The sequence below is a fragment of the Alosa pseudoharengus genome, unplaced genomic scaffold (genome assembly GCF_046254945.1).
Source record: "Alosa pseudoharengus isolate Yale_2024_CS ecotype anadromous, Long Island Sound unplaced genomic scaffold, YU_APseudo_1.1 YU_APseudo_1.1_scf_7, whole genome shotgun sequence".
Lineage (NCBI taxonomy): Eukaryota > Metazoa > Chordata > Actinopteri > Clupeiformes > Clupeidae > Alosa > Alosa pseudoharengus.
The window spans coordinates 6,774,632-6,780,508 of NW_027468859.1; the positions used below are offsets into that span (position 1 = coordinate 6,774,632).

At 44.9% G+C, this 5,877-nt stretch overlaps 1 long non-coding RNA gene across 1 annotated transcript; it reads left to right on the plus strand.

The window, feature by feature from the left end:
* Positions 1–3,599: 3,599 nt before the first annotated feature.
* On the plus strand, positions 3,600–4,497 carry LOC143109599 (uncharacterized). Its single transcript, XR_012983910.1, has 4 exons — positions 3,600–3,885; positions 4,031–4,092; positions 4,197–4,292; positions 4,395–4,497. It is a non-coding gene; the product is annotated as an uncharacterized LOC143109599 (long non-coding RNA).
* The last annotated feature ends 1,380 nt before the right edge of the window (positions 4,498–5,877 follow it).

The window sequence follows — 5,877 nt, forward strand, 5'->3', positions numbered from 1 at the left end:
ATAGCCATAGGCAAAACTGTATCTGACCGGTGTAACGTTGGTACTAAATCATTCATCGCAAAAAATGATTTTTGTAGCACGTGCAACAATATAGGTACAGCCCTGCCCTGAATACATCTCAACGTGCGCTCTAAAACATCTGGTTTAAATGGAGAGATCATCACTAGATCATCACGGGTGCGTTAATAAATCTACATTGCGGCGAGTTGACACAAATTATTCACTTTGACGAATTTATGTAGTTTCAGTTACTTAAACTTTGAGCCATGCTCTTCCTTACTTGAATCACCTTTGAAAATAGAGGATTGAAGTAGCCTATATGGGTGTTTGGGAATGAACGCTGACTCAGATGCTTTTTGAGACCAATAAAAAGTCAGAAATGTCCCAGCCCGGTGTTTAGGATGCATCATAGACAGGTTATCTTTCAGGTAGCCTATATATTTTCCATTAAAAAAAACATCACGTAGTGAACGTATTGTGGCTAACTCACTTAGCTCCTGTTAGTTGCCTAGGTTATGGTCATAAGCAAATGAGATGACAGTCGAAAGATACAATTAGTGCTGTTATCAATTTGCCTGGTAGCCTATAAACGCATTTATGGTTTTCTACAAATACATCAATAATCAAATTGGCCTCCATCACTGAACCATGTGTTAACCTTTCCTGCTTTGCTTCCGACCGTAGTCAGAAACGCAGGGGAGATTCGTTACTCCAGGGCCGATGTTATAAGGTAGAATAACGTCGTTGTCACGGTCCCATTTCTGATGAGCAAAAATACTCGAGCTGAACTTTATGGAGTTTATTTCGGACAGTAACACCGCTCACACTGTGTACAGACTCCAACTTGAACTTCCACACTCTCTGCTCCAGTCACATACATACACTTCCTCCCTCTATCTCCCTACTTCCCACACACACACACACACAGAGCTCTCTTAAAGGAGCCGCAACACCATTTTACAACACTACCCCCACTCTGGATGGATATTACCACCTAATTCCACTCCAGCAAAATAACACATTTCTTTCACAGGTATACAGCCCTCATTTGCAAAAAGTCCATCTAAGAGGGTCAGTATAATCAGTACTTCATAGTCCATTACTACGGGGCAATAGTCACTGGTGGCGTTTCCCAAAGGAAAGAGGCAGTCCTTCTTGCTGGGTATAGACATGTTGTGGTGGGGCATTGCAAACTTTGACAAGGCATACATATTACACAAGTCACAAGATAATACTACACACCTAATACTACAGGCGACTGGAGCATTTAAAGAAATAACTGGAAGGACTCAATAACTATCCAATCAAAAGAAAATACAGTTCCTTACCACAGTAAATAATCATTGCTAAACCAACAGTTTGCTGTAACAGCCAAAATAATACGAAACATCTTACGTCATTGCATTTTTTTATTTTTATTTATTTATTTATTTTTTACAGTGAAATATTGTCTTGACTCTTGAACTGTCTTTGAGTCTAATGAACTTAGTGAGACACCCACTCTCCAAACCTGGCTGGGGGCCGTTGTTGACGGCTCGGCCTTTGAGAGTGATGACCTTGTTGAGGTGGTTCTACTGCACCACCCCCACTATCCTGAGGGTCCTCAGTGGAACGATGGGTGGAGGACATTGAGGTCACCGTGGTCGGTGTATCCCTTACTTGATCCAGGGTGCCACAGGATGTCTCCTCCACGTTCGTCCTGGAGAACAGTCCGGCGAGGTCTGGGTCCACAGTATCTGTGTCTAAGGCTGGGGGTGACACCTCCACAGGTGTCCAGCTCTGAGCAAGCTCCCAGGCCCAAGAGTCGTCCAGTGGATCACGGCTATAATAAGGTTTCATCACTGGTCATGATGAACCACTTTCGCTTTGGTCTTTGGCCCTTTTTGAATGCGATAGACTAGGTCATCCAGCTGCCCTAGGATGAAGAATGGCCCCTCGTAAGATGGGAGAAACTTTCTGACTTTATTTTTTACTTTTCGTGTGCCCTTAATGAGATACCACACAGCATCTCCAACTTGATATTGTGTGCGGCAACAGTTCTTGTCATACTGTCTCTTTGCACGTTCCACAGACTCACCGAGTGCATCCCTGGCAATCTGATGCGCCAGCTCCAGCCGTTCACGCAGGTGTTGGACATACCTGGGGGCCGTAGGGACCGTGTCAGATTCAGGAGGCAGGCCAGTTACCAGATCCACCGGTTCACTGACTTCCCGGCCAAACATCATGTAATTAGGATCTTTTGCAAGGTGGAATTAAACCGTTCCACCTGGCCATCAGACTGTGGTCGAAACGGTGTAGTATGTGTCTTTTCAATGCCAAACAGTGTGCACATTTTCTGGAAAACTTGGGACTCAAAATTACGACCTTGGTCACTGTGCAACATCTGCGGAGCCCCATAACGGCACACCCACTCTGAGGCAAGCACTTCGGCAACAGTTTCGGCAATGCCGAAAACTGCCATGAATTGTCAGAAATTGACGTGGGCCTTGCTTGGCAGTCGTCCGCCCACGACCCCCCTCCTCCTAATTCTAGGGGAGGCTTTAACATGTAAATGAAAATGCTGTGAGCTATACAAATGCAAATCAGGGTAGCAGGGAGAGTGAACTGTGCATGCTGGCATGACTATGGCCTTTGGTCTTGCTTAAACAACTCCCAGTAATACGCTCAACAGGCAGAAATGATGCTGGGTATGACATGTCTGTTCCCTGCAAGCTCCAATAATGTAACCTGACTTAAATAGAGCTTCGATAGAGTTTAGATTCAGATTTTCCCTTCACACCAACACAATGAGAATTTCAGAGGCAAATATATAAATGATTGTCTTTATCACTATCTTCATTCAACAAAAATATATGCAAAATTGCATATATTTTTGTTGAATAAAAAATATATACCTATATAAGTGACCCTGCTGTGGCGTATAGACTGAGAATGTTTTGGACTGTGTAAATAGTCTACCAGGGAAATAGCCAATGTTTTGGACTGTGTAAATAGTCTACTACCAGGGAAATAGATTGGCTGTTTCCCTGGTAGTAGACTATTTACACAGTCCAAAACATTCTCAGTCTATACGCCACAGCAGGGTCACTTCAATAAACCACTAAGTCCAACCGTTACGCCCCCACGCCAGCAGGGGAGACACTTCCTCTAGTGAGCAGTGGTTGCACTGTGGTCGCGCTTCCACCAGAACAGCTGATAGGATAAACAACAGTCAGTGTGCGGCGGCAAATTCAGAGAGGAGCATCTCCAAGCCTCGCCTTCCCACAGGCTGCAGCGAGCTGTACTTGGATTCAGCAGAACAGTAAGGCTAGCCTACAGTTTCATTAGGCTACTACTTCACGTTATTTGGATGTATGTGGATGTGAATCATAAACAACGCGCCCGCGATCGTCTGCGCTCATTCCTTCTAGAAGAGGGGACCTTTAAACGAGCACTTCCCTTTTTGCTTGGAAGAATGGAGAGCATTGGATCTAGTGCCAGATGAGTGGTTACTTGTCTCGCCAGGAGAATGGACATCTGCTTTCGGGAAATCAGAGCCAGCCGTAGCCTACCAGGGTTCACTCGGAGACACATAGGCGCTACCGGAGCAATAGTAAGATTTAAAGAATACTATGCTTTCATTCTGCTGTAGGCTATAAGGAAATAGATTGGCTACGTTGATAGATACCGATCTTAACTGTACATTTTGTTTTCACAGACTAACTTTGCCTCCTAATGGGGTCGTGACTTCCTCTTTGCTCGGAGCTGTCTGCAAGTCATTCAAGCAATTAGGTAAACTCTAGGTTGCTGACCATAGAGGACCGGTTGGCTGCTCTGGAGTCGAAAAACTGTGCGGGAGAGACAAACTTTAAGAAGAGAAGACTGGTGCACAATCCCAAGCTTGCGGTAAGAATATGTTCGATGACTGCTAGCTAAGCTAAAAGTACCCTAGCCTAAAACCAAAGCTAAGAGTAGCCTAGTAGCCTTGCAAAAGAACAAGTGAGCAGAACCAGCTTTATTAAAGTGTATTTTTTTGTGTCGTCATTTACAGGAAGCAGTACGCCGTCTTCACAACTCGGAGACAAATTGCAGGCGCTACGAACCGGAGCAAGGGTAAGATTTAAAGAATATGCTTTCATTCTGCGGTATAAGGAAATAGATACGTATAGATACCATAGGATAGATACCGATCATAACTGTACATTTTGTTTTCACAGACTAATCTCGCCTCATAATGAGGCGGTGGCCTCCTATTTGCTCGGAGCAATATCTGCAAGTCCAGATTTACACGATGTTGAAAGACGACATTGTGTGTAAGTGACTTTTTTTTTTTACTGTTTCTCCTTCCTTGTTTAATGTTACTGTGACTTGCGTTTGATTTTTATTCATACCACTCTCATTTAATTGTTTTCCAGCCGCCTGTAAGACATATTACGAGACGGTACGCAGGAGTTTTAGGTATACCCAGCCAGAAAACTCATTGCGGGCGGAAGCTGCGAAGAGTTCAGCTCGGAGTCGAGCGAAAAGAAAGAGGGTAAGACTTTATTTTGTGCATTGATAGTGTTGTGTCCATACGCAGTGCATCATCGCACAGTACTGATTCATTGTTTTTTTTACAGCTGCTGGAATCGAGACAGAGTGTGCTAGCATATGACTAGGTGGAACTGTCTGACGAAGAAGATGGCGTTGTTGGTGGGGTCTCTGGATGGATTGTACGGTCGCCGTCATTTCGTAGGCTGAAGCTCTCTGAACTCTGTGCGAAGCTGCAGTCCCGGTAAGAGGCGACTCCGAAGTACAGAGCCACGCACAATAGGCGTCTGCACAACGGACCTGCCTCGGAAAGAACAGCGCCAGTTACCGACAACCCAGAGGAGGCAAACGGACAGTTCACTGAGTTGTAGTTTTTGGATCATCCTCCACCCATGTGTGGGCAGATCCTCGCTTTGTATATAGTTGTGTTTGTTTTAATAAAGCTCTTTCTTTGCATAAACATGTTCCTGGCAAATGTTCATTTCCTCTATAAATTCATTCATGTCCTTGATGGTAGCCTACATAGGATAACAATGACATGAATATACAGCTTAATATGAATAAATAAATTAATATATATTTATATATATATACATTTATTATGAGGCAGGGTGACGAATAGTGACAGATCTGCCAACCAATCATGAGTGATTTTACTTGTTTGAAAGTTGTGGTTTCATCCAATACTGAGTAAGGATATTCAAGCCAGACCTGGCCAGCCGCGGTTTCGCTGCATTCATATGCTAATTAGGGCCATTAGGACTCTGCAAGCTCTCCACATACGTCATTGTTCGGTTCCGACAATTTGTGGCACAGACAAACGGCGACAAGCGCGGGTTGTAAATTGTCGTCAACTACCGAAAATTAGGGAGATCTCCGGTCGTTTACAGGGACAAAAATCACACTTTTCATGCAGTGTTAGTAACATTAATCCTCTCTTGGGGTTTGAAATCTACCCCCACTGAACTCACCATTGTCGGGGCTAACGGCCTCTCTACCCCCACTGGACTCTGCTTCACCTGGCTGACGACGAGTCCAACTCACACTGCACAGCTTGGTGGCAGACGGTCTTTGGATAAGGGGAGGATTCTGGCAGCTTACACGGGCAAGATTGGCGACAAGGCTGCCTGGAGAGGCTGTCGGCGTTATTGTGCAAGCGGCCTGGGCGATGGATGATCTCGAAGTCGTATTCACCCAGTCTCTCCAACCATCTGGCAAGCTGACCTTCAGGCTCCTTCATTCTTGTCAGCCAACGGAGACTACTATGGTCCGTACGCACCGTAAAAGGACGCCCCAGGAGGTACTGTCGAAAATGTGATGTGAACTCCACTACGGCCAAAAGTTCACGTCTTGTGGTGCAGTAGTTCT